The following is a 16643-nucleotide window of genomic DNA, read 5'->3' on the forward strand; positions in this document are numbered from 1 at the left end:
TCGTTGGGTTGGGATTTTGGGAAGAGTTCATGGTGGCTTGTTGGGCTGGAATTTTGGGAAGAGCTCAGGACAGGTAAATGGGGTTTTGGGAAGAGCTCAGGATGGGTCATTGGGATTTTTGGAAGAGCTCGGGATGGGTCATTGGGATTTTGGGAAGAGCTCAGGATGGGTCACTGGGTTGGGATTTTGGGAAGAGTTCATGGTGGCTTGTTGGGCTGGAATTTTGGGAAGAGCTCAGGACAGGTAAATGGGGTTTTGGGAAGAGCTCAGGATGGGTCATTGGGATTTTGGAAGAGCTTGGGATGGGTTGTTGGGTTGGGATTTTGGGAAGAGCTCAGGATGGGTCGTTGGGATCTTGGAAGAGCTCGGGATGGGTCGTTGGGTTGGGATTTTGGGAAGAGTTCATGGTGGCTTGTTGGGTTGGAATTTTGGGAAGAGCTCAGGACAGGTAAATGGGGTTTTGGGAAGAGCTCAGGATGGGTCATTGGGATTTTGGGAAGAGCTCGGGATGGGTTGTTGGGATTTTGGGAAGAGCTTAGGATGTTGGGTTGGGATTTTGGGAAGAGTTCATGGTGGGTTGTTGGGTTGGAATTTTGGGAAGAGCTCATGGTGGGTTGTTGGGTTGGAATTTTGGGAAGAGCTCAGGATGGGTCATTGGGATTTTGGAAGAGCTCAGGATGGGTTGTTGGGTTGGGATTTTGGGAAGAGCTTGGGATGGGTCACTGGGATTTTGGGAAGAGCTTGGGATGGGTTGTTGGGATTTTGGGAAGAGCTTGGGACAGGTAAATGGGATTTTGGGAAGAGCTCAGGATGGGTCGTTGGGATCTTGGAAGAGCTCAGGATGGGTCGTTGGGTTGGGATTTTGGGAAGAGTTCATGGTGGCTTGTTGGGTTGGAATTTTGGGAAGAGCTCGGGACAGGTAAATGGGGTTTTGGGAAGAGCTCAGGATGGGTCATTTGGATTTTTGGAAGAGCTTGGGATGGTCAGTGGGTTTGGATTTTGGAAGAGCTCAGGATGGATCGTTGGGTTGGGATTTTGGGAAGAGCCGGATATTTGTCCTCATTCCGGTGTCATTTTTCTTGTTGCTTTTCCACATTATTTAAGGATTTTTCCAGATTTTTCCAGATTTTTCTTTTTGTTTGGATCATTTTGGGCGCTTTCAGAGTCCAAAATGATGCCTCATCCTGGGAAAGGTGGGAAAATGAATCCAGCCAGGCCAAATTCCCCCAAAATCCTGGCACCATCCCTAATTTGGCACGATGGCTCCGCCGGCACCTCGTGGCCTCTTCCCAGATGTTGGAGCAGCTGCCGGAGCCAAAAATTCCTCGGGGTCAGGTTGGGTCTGAGACGCCTCATTTGATAAATGGAGATCGCGCCCCTCATTTGCATCTATGCAAATATGCAAATCAGGGCTGATTCCCTGCAGCACCAGCTGCCAATCAAGCCCCGCCCAGCTAATCAAGGCAGAATCTCCCAGATCAGTCACTCCTCGATTTTATTCCCATTCCATGGGGTGAAGCCAATGGATTTTGGCCAAATGAGGCCAAACAGGTGGGAGGTGCCACCTCTCATCCCAAATTTTCCCTTTTCCGAAGAAACAAATCCCGTTCCTGCAGGATTTCCCGAGGGTTTTCCTCCTGGATTTTCCTCAGTTTTCCACCCGGAAGTGCTGCCACCGCCCAGTCTGGGCTGCAGGGCAGGAATTCCCTCCTGCTGATAAATCCCAGGAGAGATTTCCTTCTTCCTTTTTCCAGCTGATCCCAATGAACCTCGAGAACTGTAAAAAAAATCCCAATTTTTCCTTCTTTTCCCCCCTTCTCTCTTTTCCAGCTCCCTCCAGCTGCCCCATGGATCACTCTCCAGTCCATTTCCATGGATTTTTGTCTTTCTCCAGCAAATCCCAAAATCACCAGCTGAGGAATTTTCCTACAATCCCAATTTTGCCAAGCAGGCGCCACCACCAACCACCAAATTCAACGGAATGCCTCCGGATTGGCTCAACATGCCCTAAAACCCTTCCAGCAGAGCACGGTGCCTCCTCAACACCTGGATTAACCTGGATTAACGCTCCAGGCCGGAATGTCCAGGTGTCCTCCAGGCTTAGCAGCCGCCCCAGGGCTAAAATTTCCCCCCCTGCTCCGCTTTTCCCTGATTTTTAATCAAGCAGCTCCGTGGGAAGCACAGCGGGATCTGAGCTCCGTGTGCAGATGTGGCTTTAACCCTGAATTAAGTGAGGCAGGAGAAGGAGAGGCCGTGTCCTAATCCAGCTCTGAAAAAGATTGGAAGCGGGATTTTTCCCCACACCACCAAATTCCCAGCTTTCCTTTTCCAGCGGCTCTGTTCCACATCTTGACAGGGAAGAGGTTCCCCGCCAGCCAGATCCTCCTGGAGTCTCTCCCGGGAAGTTGCACCCTCTGGGTGCTGCCCCCGGGCACGGGGATTATGAAAAACCTCACCTGGGATAAAGGATTTTATCCCCAGCCAGAGGCGCTGAGCAAAATCCATCCCAGGAATGAAATTCCAGAGTGAAAAAAGGGAATTATTGTACCCGGTGTTCCTTGTTAGAGCCCCAAACCGGATTGGAAAATTGGGAAAAAATTCCAAACCCCTGGCAGAGCTCAGTCCATGGCTTGGGAGGGATTTGGCGGCGGCAGCCGAGGGTTTTCCCGCTGTTTCACCTTTGTCGGGATGAGGATTATGGCACCAGCAGCCAATTCTGGGAAGCCGCGGCTCGGGGTGTTAATCCTGGCTGGAGTTAATCCCAGCCGGAATAATTAACGGAGCAGGAAGCAGCCGGGAGCTGCTCCCTATCCCTGGAAGTGTCCAAGGCCAGGCTGGAATAACAACCTATGGAAAACGTCCCTGTCTGTGGCAGGCGTGGAATGGGAGGAGCTTTAATGTCCATCCCAACACAAACCATTCCATGATTCCGGGTCTTCCCATGCCTCAGTTTCCCACTTGTGAAGGGGAAAGCGAGGCCTTTTCCAGCTCATCCATGATCCCAAAAAATCCCATCCTGGAGTAACAGCAAGGGGTTATTGGAGATCCCAAAAATTCCTGGAATAACAGCAAGGGGTTATTGGAGATCCCAAAAAATCCCATCCCAGAATAACAGCAAGGGAATACTGGAGATCCCAAAAAATCCCATCCTGGAATAACAGCAAGGGGTTATTGGAGATCCCAAAAATTCCTGGAATAACAGCAGAGGGTTTTGGAGATCCCAAAAAATCCCATCCCAGAATAACAGCAAGGGGATTTTGGAGATCCCAGAAATTCCTGGAATAACAGCAAGGGGATATTGGAGATCCCAAAAAATTCCTGGAATAACAGCAAGGGGTTATTGGAGATCCCAAAAAATCCCATCCCAGAATAACAGCAAGGGGATTTTGGAGATCCCAAAAATTCCTGGAATAACAGCAGAGGTTATTGGAGATCCCATAAATTCCTGGAGTAACAGCAAGGGAATATTGGAGACCCCAAAAACTCCTGTCCTGGAATAACAGCAGGGGGTTATCAGAGGTGCTCCTGCTCCCAAAAATAACCCCAGGAAGGAATTTTCCCACCTGAAACTTCCCAGTCCTCCCTAAAACTCTTTTTTCCAGCTTTATCGGGAGAGCCACAGGCTTGGGATGGGAAAAAGAGGGAAGATCATTCATTCCATTAAGGCAAGTCAGAGGATTTAGGTTTGGAAGCTCCCATTGGGTTTCCCATCAATTCCAAGCGGGTTTTCCCAAGCCCAGGTGGCCCTGGAGAAGGGGTGACCCTGACCCGCCTGATGAATTCCCGGCTTTATTTCTCCACTTGCAGGAAATCCAATTATCCCAGATTTTGGATTGGTGACAAATGAGGAGCCATCGATCCCCCCTCCCTCCCAGCTGTCGGCTCCGGGCGATCTCTGCTCCCTCCATCGATTCCTGCACGGAGGAGCTGGGAAGGGATCATCGGTATCGACATTTTGGGATTTCTCCTTCTGAACTCCTCCTCCAAAGGCACAGCCTGAGGCAGAGGAAGAGGGAAAATAAACCTGGTCTGGGCAGGAATCCCAGGAGCTCCAAAATCCACTTTGATTTTGGAATTCCGGGTGTGATGTGCGGCTTTTTCCTGAAAAAATGACCTGGGGGGAGCCTGGGGCAGCTGGATCAGCCCCAAAGGCTCCCTGCTCTGCTGGAAAACCCTCGGTGTTCCTGTGGAGAATGTTCCGGAGGCTTCTAGGGAGAGAGGGAGGGAATTCGGAAGGAATTCAGAAGGAATTCGGAAGGAATTCGGAAGGAATTCGGAAGGAAGGAATTCGGAAGGAAGGAATTCGGAAGGAATTCGGAAGGAAGGAAGGAATTCGGAAGGAATTCGGAAGGAATTCGGAAGGAATTCGGAAGGAAGGAAGGAAGGAAGGAAGGAAGGAAGGAAGGAAGGAAGGAAGGAAGGAAGGAAGGAAGGAAGGAAGGAAGGAAGGAAGGAAGGAAGGAAGGAAGGAATTCGGAAGGAAGGAAGGAATTCGGAAGGAATTCGGAAGGAAGGAAGGAAGGAAGGAAGGAAGGAAGGAAGGAAGGAAGGAATTCGGAAGGAAGGAAGGAATTCGGAAGGAAGGAAGGAATTCGGAAGGAAGGAAGGAAGGGAGGGATTGGGTTATTGGGACAGACTCCTTCACAGCCACAATTCCCACCGGAATTCCCAGGTCTGGGATGTGGCCCTGGCCTGGAGACGTCTCTCTCGGCCACTGGGACAAGGGGCGGCTGCATCCCAAACCCTCCCCCATCCCTCGGGACAGCCGATCCCATCCCTCAGGATCTCCCTGCCCCAGCCTCTTCCAACTCCGCCTTTCCCGTCCTCTCCAGCCCCGTTCCCTGGACAAAGCAGGATTGCCGATCGCCGCTCCCGCTCCTCCGGATTCACACTCCGTGCTTGATAATCCCTTGGCTCTCCCGGTAATTCCACGTCCCTAATGGGATTAATGGATATCTCCCTCTTCCAGCCCCGATTCCAGGCGCTGATTCCCCGACACTTCCCCGCTCCCACAGAGAGGATGCGTGGGGCTCTTCCCTGAATCCCGATCCATCTCCACAGGGCTCTTCCCTGAATCCCGATCCATCTCCGCAGGGCTGTTCCCTGAATCCCGATCCATCTCCACAGGGCTGTTCCCTGAATCCCGATCCATCTCCACAGGGCTCTTCCCTGAATCCCGATCCATCTCCACAGGGCTGTTCCCTGAATCCCGATCCATCTCCACAGGGCTCTTCCCTGAATCCTGATCCATCTCCACAGGGCTGTTCCCTGAATCCCGATCCATCTCTGCAGGGCTCTTCCCTGAATCCCGATCCATCTCCATGGGGCTCTTCCCTGAATCCTGATCCATCTCCACAGGGCTCTTCCCTGAATCCCGATCCATCTCCACGGGGCTGTTCCCTGAATCCCGATCCATCTCCACAGGGCTCTTCCCTGAATCCCGATCCATCTCCACGGGGCTGTTCCCTGAATCCCGATCCATCTCCACAGGGCTCTTCCCTGAATCCCGATCCATCTCCATGGGGCTCTTCCCTGAATCCCGATCCATCTCCACAGGGCTGTTCCCTGAATCCCGATCCATCTCCACGGGGCTCTTCCCTGAATCCCGATCCATCTCTGCAGGGCTGTTCCCTGAATCCCAATCCATCTCCACGGGGCTCTTCCCTGAATCCCGATCCATCTCCACGGGGCTCTTCCCTGAATCCCGATCCATCTCCACAGGGCTCTTCCCTGAATCCCGATCCATCTCCACGGGGCTCTTCCCTGAATCCCGATCCATCTCCACAGGGCTCTTTCTTTAATCCCGATCCATCTCCACAGGGCTCTTCCCTGAATCCCGATCCATCTCCACAGGGCATTTCCCTGAATCCCGATCCATCTCCACAGGGCTCTTCCCTGAATCCCGATCCATCTCCACAGGGCTGTTCCCTGAATCCCGATCCATCTCCACAGGGCATTTCCCTGAATCCCGATCCATCTCCACGGGGCTGTTCCCTGAATCCCAATCCATCTCCACAGGGCTGTTCCCTGAATCCCGATCCATCTCCACAGGGCTCTTCCCTGAATCCCGATCCATCTCCACAAGGCTGTTCCCTGAATCCCGATCCATCTCCACAGGGCTCTTCCCTGAATCCCGATCCATCTCCGCAGGGCTGTTCCCTGAATCCCGCTCCATCTCCATGGGGCTCTTCCCTGAATCCTGATCCATCTCCACAGGGCTCTTCCCTGAATCCCGATCCATCTCTGCAGGGCTCTTCCCTGAATCCCGATCCATCTCCACAGGGCTCTTCCCTGAATCCCGATCCATCTCCACGGGGCTGTTCCCTGAATCCCGATCCATCTCCGCACCACTGGGAAATTAGTGCTAATTGACACCTTTCCCTCTCCCAGCGCTTCCGGAGTGTTATCCGTGTTTGGCTTTTCCCGCTGATCCCAAAGGCTGACGGAGCAAAATCTCAGCCCTGATTCCTGCTTTACCTCTCCTTGTGGGATGTTGGCTTTTTTTTGGGATCTTTTCCCCCGGATCCGACATCCCGGAGGTTCTCCCACCCCTGGCTTGATCGGCCTGAGATGGAGCAAAGCTGGAAAATCGGGAGGAGATTTTTCCATGGCTCCATGCGGTGTCCGTGACTCCACTTTCCCAAATCCATCCCTATTCCCGCTTCCATCCCCATTCCTGCTGCACAGCTTCCATCCCCAATCCCGCCAGGACACGGAGCATCCTCAGACAAACCAAATATTCCCATTTTTCATCCCAAATTTCCCTCCTTTTCCAGGAGATCCCAGCCTGACCTCCCAGCCAACCCAAGGAGTGGGATTGGGAATAACAGCAGCAGCCAGAGCTTGGAAAAGAGGGAAAAACACCCGGCAGAGCCTCGGATCCGCTGGATGTGCCGGGAGGCCGCGGCTCCGTGTTAATAAAACATAACCAAGCGTGGGATCAGCCAATATTCCTTTAATTCAGTGCTCCCGGGAGGGCGGGAAGAGAGGCCGGGAATGCGGGAGGTCTTCCTGCTCACCGGGGCGGAGAGGAGAGCCCGGGATGTCAAACAGCTGGGAAAGCCCTCCCTTCCCATTCCCATTTTCCAGGCTGGAAGTGCTCCCCATTCCCATTCCCATTCCCATTCCCATTTTTCAGGCTGGAAGTGCTCCCCATTCCCATTCCCATTCCGATTCTCATTCCCAATCCATTCCCAATCCCTGCCCATTTTCCATACAAGAAGTGCCCTCCCCATTCCCATTCCCATTCCCATTCCCATTCCCATTCTCCAGCTGGGAAAGCCTTCCCTTCCCATTCCCATTTTCCAGGCTGGAAGTGCCTTCCTTTCCATTCCCAACTCATTTTCCAGGCTGGAAGTGCTCTCCCTTCTCATTCCCATTTTCCAGGTGGGAAGTGCCCCCCATTCCCATTTCCCAATTCCCATTCCCATTCCCAATCCCATTTTCCAGGCTGGAAGTGCTCTCCATTCCCATTCCCATTCCCATTCCCATTCCCATTCCCATTTTCCAGGCTGGTAGTGCTCTCCATTCCCAATCCCAGCCCATTGTCCATACAAGAAGTGCTCTCCATTCCCATTCCCATTCCCATTCCCATTCCCATTCCAATTCCCATTCCCATTATTTTCCATGCAGGAATTGCTCTCCATTCCCATTCCCATTCCCATTTTCCATGCAGGAAGTGCTCTTTATTCCCATTCTTCAGGCTGGAAGTGCTCTCCCTTCCCATTCCCATTTTCCAGGTGGGAAGTGGCCCCCATTCCCATTCCCATTCCCATTTTCCAGGCTGGAAGTGCTCTCCTTTCCCCAATCAAATCCTTTCAGCCCAAAAACTCTGGGATTTTTTCCTCCCTTTTTTTTTTTATTCCTGCCGGGAAGCATGGAGCAGATCCAGAGTGCGATCCATGCAAACCAAGAGTGCCGGGAGCATCCCGAGCATCCCAGTGTCCAAATCCTCCCTCTCCTGCCATGGAATCTCCCAGATTTTCCTGCTCTAAATAAAAACAACCCCGCAAATTGCCAGGGATGGGAGGGTTTAATTTGGGAAGCGCTTCCCGGAGCTCCGCTCGCCTCCGATGCCCTGTGCTAATTACGGCGGAAATTTGGGAGGAATCCCAACGATCTCCACTCTTCACAAAGCACTTCCCTAGGGAAAAAAAGCCGGAATAATGCAGGGAGACGCAAACAGAACTTCAAAAGAGCCACCAGGAGCCGGTGTTTATGGAAAACATCTCATTATCCAATTCCAAAGAGAAGGATTCCGAGTGGAGCCGGAGCGCTGGAGGGTTTTCCATGCGGGATGGGCTCTCTGGAACCCTCATTCCTGGTGGGAATTGCATCCTTTGGATCCTTTCTGGAACGGGATGTGCCCATTGCCTGGTGCTTTTCCAGCAGCAGATCCAGCCTCGTATCCCACATGGAAAATCCCGCTTGCCAGCAGAGCCGGTGCTATCCATCCCTCCCCCATGGAAAATCCCAGCCCTCAGCGGGTCCGGTGTTATCCGTCCATCTCCACGTGGAAAATCCCACTCCCCAGCAGATCCAGTGTTTCCATCCCCCATGGAAAATCCTCTCCCCGGCAGATCCAGCCTCGCATCCCTCATGGAAAATCCCACTCCTCAGTGGATCCAGTCTGTATCCATCCATCCATCCCTCCATCCATCCATCCCTGTGTCCATCCATCCATCCATCCCTCCATCCATCCATCCCTCCCTCCATCCCTCCATCCATCCATCCATCCCTCCATCCATCCATCCATCCATCCATCCATCCATCCATCCATCCATCCCTCCCCCATGGAAAATCCCGCTCCCCAGCAGCTCCCTGGGAATATTTTGGGCCCCTCATCCTTTCCCAGCCCCCCAAACCCTCCCACCCTGCTCCGAGTCATGGGGTCCTCCCACGATCCAACACTCCAGGGTTTATTTTTAGGAGGAAAGCCAGGAAAGCAGCCAAATTCCGCCCCCGGTTCTCGGGATGCTCCCGGAGCTGTGCAGGGTGGGACGGCAGAGCCCGGGCACGTGGATCCCGCATTCCCACGTGGATCCCGCGTTCCCACGTGGATCCCGCGTTCCCACACTTTGTGCGGCTCCATCTGCAGGGAACGGGGGCAGCTGGGCCTAAAAAAAGGAGGAAGATTCTCCACGGAACAGCGGGAATATCCCAAATCCTGGTCCAGGAATCCAGGCTGGGAATCTTCCAAAGCCTTGGAAGCTTTGGAATTCTCTCTCCAGAAGCTGCGCTGGGAATTTCAACCCCATCAAAATCCCTTCCCAGGCCATTCCCAGCCATTCCATGGGGGTTTTCCCAAAGGAAAGACACAACCATGGAGAACTCGGGATGAGGAAGGGGAACATCTCCACAAGAGGCTCACAGGGAGCTCATCTACATCCCCCTCATCCCGAAATTGGGATGACCCCAAGGATTTTGGTGGAATTTGCTGAGCTGGAGCCTTTGTGACCCTCTCCTGCTGTTCCCAGCTTCTGGGAAGAGCCAGAGGTTCCCAAATCCATCCCGGGACATCCCATGGTGACAATCACCGGCCAAAAATGTCCCTTCCATCACTTCCCTCTTTTCCAGACCCCAGATCTAGGAGCAAATCCCACCTTGGGACCAGCCCGGCACGAGCGGCCTCCAAAGCAATGTTCTATCCATAAATCCAGGCTTATCCATGGAATTCATCCCAAAAAAAAGCATTTCCGTGGATGGGAGACCACCACGAAGCAGATGCAAGTGTCACCTCCCATCACCCTTCATCCCACCCATCCCTCCGATCCCAAATTCCCCCCACGGAGCATCTCTCTGGCTCCGGCCCTTCCCTGTGGCTGCAGATCCTTGGGAAAGGAACAAAGAGGTGGAAAAGCAGGAGACGCATCCCAAAGGAAGATTCCCAGCTCCCGCTTCCCCTGTCCTGGCCGCATGGGAAGCGGCTCCAGGATTTATCCCCGGGCACAGGGAGGTAGAGCAGGGCTTTAATCCCCTCTGCCCTCCCGTCCGGAGAAAATTGACCAAGGAATTACAGGAAGGGGAAATTATTCCGGAGCTTTGAGCAGGAGACAAACGAATTCCCTGCCTCCCCTGCTCCAGGCAGGATTTTCGGGATGGAAAAGCACTCCTGGCACCAGAGGAGCCAAAATGTGTGGCCGGGAGGCCCAGAAGGGCTCGGTGGAGCCACATTCCCACCTCTGCAGCCCTGTTCCCATTCCCTCTGCTGGGAATTGTGGCGTTTCCTGGCGTTTCCCCAACCTCCTCGGAGCTGAATCCAAGGTGGGAGTGGAAACGAGGCACCTTCCCTGATCCAACGGCTTTTGGAGAGCCCCAATCCCTAATTGGATAAAATCAACAATTCCAAAGAGGGAACAACAGCCGTGGGTTATTATCCCTGCCTTTGGAATCCACCCGCCCTTGGCATTCCCGGCAGATCCGGGTCCCAACGCGCTGAAAACAAGGCCGGTGATTGACGGGTTATTTTGGGAAAGAAGAAAAGAGGGGAAAAGCGGGAAGGAGAGAATGGAATGGGAGCGCCAGCCACGAGTTCGGAACGAGCCCGGCAGCGCGGCCGCAAGCAAACAAAAGGGCAAAGAGAGCAGCTGGATCGGGAACAATTCCAGCCCCATCCGTCAGCTGCATCCCTCCCGCCGGGATTCGCAGAGCCGGGAATTCGCACAGCCGGAGCTGCCTCCCAAAATTCAGGATCTGGGGGCTCCTCGCCTCGTTTTGCCTCTCTGTGGGGTCTGAGCACAGAGCCAGACACGGCGTGGCTGAAGTCAAGGATTTGTTGTGGAAAAGTGGGAAAAATCCCCCAAATCCCATCACTAGGGGATCCAAGGGGGTGATGCTGCTTCGTCCCCCTGCACCTGTTCCAGGTAGGAATTTGTGCCCATTCCCAGCCATCCAGGCTGTGATTCCAGCTCCATTCCCAGCTCCCTGCAAAGCTTTTCCCTCGGCAAGCGCTGCCGGAGCCTCGGGAAGATCCTTGGCTCCGTCTCAGCCGAATTCCCACACCTGGATTCACTAAAACCCCGCTCTTATCCCGAGAGCTTTTCCTTGGCAGATCCCGGAACACGAGGTGAGAGTCGGTCAAGCATTCCCAAATCCCAAGGATTTCCCAGCAGGAAAAAGCATTTTTTGGTGATGGCTATGGGGAAAAAACAGGAATGGGAAACCTCTCCATGGGAAAGGGTGCCTGGTGGGATCATCCGGATGCTCCAGGACCACCCATGGATTTGGGATGCAAGACCTGGAAGAGTCTGGAGGCACCTGAGAAGCCTCCAGGCTTCCAGACCTGGAGAAGTCCAGGAGCGGCCCACGGGAATCTCCTGAGGTTTAACAGGAGCAGGAGCTGCACCTGGAGCGCGGCAATCCCGGGGATGGATCCAGGCTGGGATGAGCACGTGGAGAAGGACCTGGCCGTGGAAACCTCCCAAGTCCAGGGCTGATCCCACAGCAGGAAAAGCGGGAATTCTGCCCTCTGGAGCTGCTGGAATCCAGAGGAGGCTCCAAGGAAAAGCTGGGAGAGTTGGGAATGTTCAGCCCGGAGAAGAGAAGCTTTGGGTTGACCCAATTTTGGCCTTCCAGGAGCTGAAGGAGCCGACAGAAAAAATGGGAAAAGTCTGTTCAAAAGGGCCTGGAGTGACAGGACACAGGGAATGGCTCCCCAATTCCAGAGGGAAATTGGAATGAGTTTTTGGGAAGGAATTCCCGGCTGGGAGGGTGGAGAGGCCCTGGCACAGAATTCCCAGAGAAGCTATGGCTGGATCCTTGGGAATGTCCAAGGCCACGCTGGAGCCACCTGGGATGGTGGGAGCTGTGCCTGCCCGTGGCATGGGATGGGATTGAAGGTCCCTTCCCACCCAGAGCATCCCAGGATTCCGTGGGATGGAGCCGGGAATATTTAACAACTGCACAGGGCAGGGCCCGCTCGGCTCCGGGCTCCCGGCGCCTGGATCTCAATTCCTTCTCCCAGGCCGAAGGGCACCAACATTCCCAAGCCAAACCCTACAACATTCCCAGGCTTTGGTTTTGGGGGGATGCCACCAATCCCAAGGGAATTTGGGGAGTGAACACCCCCAAACCGAGCTTGGGGATCTTTGGGAACGCTCCGGGAGCAGCCACGATTTAACACAGGAGCTTTTCCATGGAGAAATAAAGCCGGGAATGTCTCCCTGTCCCGAAGATGTTGATTATCCTGGAATGGCACAAGGAGAGGGAAGATCCTTGCCGGAGTCGCAGCTTTTTCCCGAGCTCTAGATTGGAAGTGGCAGCTCCCAAAAGCAGCCAGTGGGAAGAGGGAAATTGGGCTAATTGGGGAAGGGCAATTAGCACAGCGAGGGGGATTTTCCGAAGGGGCTGCGTGGCCTGGATTTACCCGGAGAGGCTCCGTGGAAATGCGGGATTCGTGGACACAGCAGGAAGAACTTCCAAAAAAAGAGCTGAACGCGGGATTTGATGGGAAAAGCGTTACTAGGAAAGGGTGGCGGGAATGTGGGATGGATTTTTGGGATTTACAGGTGAATTAAAGCAGGATTCCATCCCCTGCTCCTCCTTTTCCCACCAAATTCCCACCAAATTCCTCCTTCCATTAAAAAGAAACAGGAGCAGGTGGCTCCTACTACCCTGGGGAAAGCCCCACGCTGGGTTTTCCCTCCAAAAACGAGGAAAAATCGACTTTTCCAGGTTGGAAAAGGATCCAGCCGGGGGTTTCCGTGTCAGCTGGGAAAACCCCTGCCAGGAAAACCTCGGGGGGAACGGAGAGGGGCGAGAATTCCAGGTAAAATCCCAACCGCAAAGAGCTTTTTTCCCAAACTCGATTTTTCAGGGATATCCCCAAGGACAAATCCCTGAAAAGCTTCAAACACTTGGATTTTCCCTTTTTTTTTTCCCCCCCTTCCCCGGCTGGGGGTGGGCAGCAGAAGCCAACGCAAATCACCGGGATAAAACCTCTGGAAATCTCCGGGAACGCGACGCTTCCATCCCTCCCCGGAGGCTTCGCCACGGCCCTAAAACACCCCCCAGGAGCCCTTTCTGGGGCCGTATTTCAGGCGGGGAGTGAACGAGCCAGCCCTGACCCCGGAATCCACGGATTTGGGGAAGAGGGGCGCTTTTCCAGCCTCTTTTCCTGGCGCTCCGGCTCCTTTTCCATGGTCCAGCCGCTGCCTCCTCCGCGTGGCCTCGTTTTTCCCTCCTGACGGCTCCTTAACCCACTTAGCCCCGGCCCCGGCGGCTTTTTTCCTTTTTTTTTTTTTTTTTTTTGGACAAAAGGAGAGGTTGAGCCGAGGACAAAGGAGAAAAAAAAGCTGGAATCCGAGGGGTGATGCTCCCGGAGGGCTGGGAAACACCTCGGGAATGATCCCAATCCCGCCCAGCTCCGTTCGGGGGTCACAAAAGGGCTTTTCCTGACCGGGTGAGGGATGGAAAAAAGGGCTGGAAAGCCCAACGAAGCTTCCCACGGATGATTTGTAGGGCGGGAAGTGCTTCCAGAGGATTTCTGGGGATCGCTCCGGCAGCGGGATCCTCCGGGATGCGGCAGGGATGAGGGGGTCAACGAGGGGACAATAAAACCAGGCGAAATTCCCTACAAAACAAAAGGGATTTGGGGGTCATACGGCAAACGGGGGGATGAACAGCGGGAATCGGCGCGTTGGGGACGTGCCCACCTGGATCTTCCCGGTGTTTGGATCCCTTGGATCCCTCAGCAGGCGGGCTGGGGAGGGCACGGAGGGCTGGGGAGGGGACAGAGGGACGGGGAGGGCACAGCGGCGGCTCCGGCCAAGGATGCCGTCAGCCAGGGAAAAGCCATCTGCCCTCGGAAATTCGGGAATGGCAAGCGCTCTGCCTCCCCGAAATTCGGGAACAACGCTCTGCCTCCCCGAAATTCGGGAGCAGCTCAGCCCCTGCTGCGCCGAGCAAAGGGAGGTGCCCCAAACCCAGGATTTGGCCGGGATTTGGGGCTGCGTGGTGCAAAAACAGAGCTCGGGCTGGGGTTTTTGGGACAGCCGAGGGGTGGAATCGCAGAATTCCAGGCCGGGTTGGGTTGGAATCCCAAAAAGAGCACGGGCAGGGGCGGCCTCCATAGGGAAGGAGGTGCTGAACACGGCGGATCCTCGGGATCCAGCAAAGCCGCGAAGTTCCTGTGGGGTTTGAGAGCCCAAATCCAGCTCCTGGATGTCCAAATCCAAGCAATTCCCGGCGCCACATCCATCACTTCATCACCCGCAACCCCTCCGGGCTCCCCGAGCTCCTCCAGCCCCTCCACGAACCAACTTTGATCCCATTTCCCCCCCTCCCCCGCCCAAAAAAACCCCCCACCCCACAAACAGAGATTTCTCCGCTCCGGAATCAACAGCACGAGAGCAACCGCCCGATCCGCGGCGAGAAAAAAGCAGGAGAGAGGCAGGAAAAATGATCCCTGCGCCAGTGACAGACAGCTGGAGCTACGGAAAAGCCGGGGGGATGCGTTGTTCCTTGGAAATTGTCTGTCCGTGACCTTAAAACGGCGGCGGAGGAGAGCGGGGAGGGGAGGGAGCCGGGGCTGCGTTTGGCACAAGTTCCCCCCCTCCCCTCCCCTCCTTTTCCCGAGCGGGTTTTATTCCCGATGCTGGGATCGTGGGGGATGCTCGGGATGAAAGGGGGGGGGGGGGGAGGGGTGGGCTCGGAGCAGCAGCCGCAGCCCGGCAGGACCCAAATCCCAGCGGGAAAGGCAAAGAGGGATGCGGGGAATTCTTGCCAGAGCCCAAATCCAGGCTGGGCTCCTGCTCGGAGATCCCGGAGGGACGGAGCGGGAGCAGCCGGGGAAGAATCGGCTCCTTTGTGTGGCGCCGGCCCCGCAGAGCAGAGGCTCCCCCGCCCCGCGCCCTGCAGCGGCTGCCGGCGCTTCCCGGAGAGGAAAAAGTCCATTAAAAACCCAAAAAAAAAAAAAAAATGGGAGATGCCGAGCAGGCTCCGCTCGCGCCTCCAGCTCCCGGAGGCTGGAAAAGCTCCCGGTTTCCCGGGAGCAGCCGGGGCTCGGGAAGGAGCGGCCACCTGAGACCCCCGAGCGGGGATTTGGGGGGAAAAAAGGAGGGAATTGGCCTCAAATGGACATGGAATACAATTCCACGGCTGCTCCTGAGGCTGTGGGATGAGAGGAGGGGAAAGTTTCCCTCCCCGGGTGTTTTCCCCTCCCCGGAGCCGCGGGTTTGGGGCTGCGGTGGGGAGCGGAGAGGAGTCCCGGGGTGGTTTTTTTGGGATCTCGGGCAGCTGCAATCCCCCAGCGCAGCGGGGATTTGGGGGATGCTGCTCCCTGCTCGGGGTTTGGGGGTCCCAAAGGAGCAGGAGGGGCTGCGACCCCCCCAAAACTGAGCTCGTGGGGGTCCCCAGAGCACAGATTCCACCCCCCCCACCCCCGTCTGGAGCAGGGCTGGGATTCGCAGCCGGAGCCCGGGAGAAGCGGGAAAAGGGGACACGGGGGTGGCCCCATGGATGAGACCCCCCGGCCTCTCCCGGGGTCCCCCAGCGCCCCATTGCTGGGTGCAAAGCAGGCGCCCCATTAACGACACCCCATTAACGGCGCCCCATTAACGGCGCCCCATTAACAGATCCCACACCAGTGCCCGGTTATGGGGTGCCCCAATAACAGATCCCACACCAGTGCCCGGTTATGGGGTGCCCCAATAACAGATCCCACACCAGTGCCCGGTTAGGGGGTGCCCCAATAGCAGCTCCCACACCAGTGCCCGGTTATGGGGTGCCCCAATAACGGATCCCACACCAGTGCCGGGTTATGGGGTGCCCCAATAGCAGCTCCCACACCAGTGCCGGGTTATGGGGTGCCCCAATAACGGATCCCACACCAGTGCCCGGTTATGGGGTGCCCCAATAACAGATCCCACACCAGTGCCGGGTTATGGGGTGCCCCAATAGCAGCTCCCACACCAGTGCCCGGTTATGGGGTACCCCAATAACGGATCCCACACCAGTGCCGGGTTATGGGGTGCCCCAATAACAGATCCCACACCAGTGCCGGGTTATGGGGTGCCCCCATAACGGATCCCACACCCGTGCCGGGTTATGGGGTGCCCCAATAACAGCTCCCACACCAGTGCCGGGTTATGGGGTGCCCCCATAACGGATCCCACACCCGTGCCCGGTTATGGGGTGCCCCAATAACAGCTCCCACACCAGTGCCCGGTTATGGGGTGCCCCAATAACGGATCCCACACCAGTGCCGGGTTATGGGGTGCCCCAATAACAGATCCCACACCAGTGCCGGGTTATGGGGTGCCCCAATAACAGATCCCACACCAGTGCCCGGTTATGGGGTGCCCCAATAACAGATCCCACACCAGTGCCGGGTTATGGGGTGCCCCAATAACAGATCCCACACCAGTGCCGGGTTATGGGGTGCCCCAATAGCAGCTCCCACACCAGTGCCCGGTTATGGGGTGCCCCAATAACGGATCCCACACCCGTGCCGGGTTATGGGGTGCCCCAATAACAGCTCCCACACCAGTGCCGGGTTATGGGGTGCCCCCATAACGGATCCCACACCAGTGCCGGGTTATGGGGTGCCCCCATAACGGATCCCACACCCGTGCCCGGTTATGGGGTGCCCCAATAACAGCTCCCACACCAGTGCCCGGTTATGGGGTGCCCCAATAACGGATCCC

At 55.6% G+C, this 16643-nt stretch overlaps 1 protein-coding gene across 1 annotated transcript in view; it reads right to left on the minus strand.

Annotated features, from left to right (window-relative positions):
• The window catches only part of IGSF21 (immunoglobin superfamily member 21), a 51970-nt gene that overhangs the window by 34334 nt on the left and 993 nt on the right, over positions 1-16643 (minus strand). The window lies entirely within an intron of this gene.

This window comes from Corvus moneduloides, unplaced genomic scaffold (assembly GCF_009650955.1).
Source record: "Corvus moneduloides isolate bCorMon1 unplaced genomic scaffold, bCorMon1.pri scaffold_102_arrow_ctg1, whole genome shotgun sequence".
Classification (NCBI taxonomy): domain Eukaryota; kingdom Metazoa; phylum Chordata; class Aves; order Passeriformes; family Corvidae; genus Corvus; species Corvus moneduloides.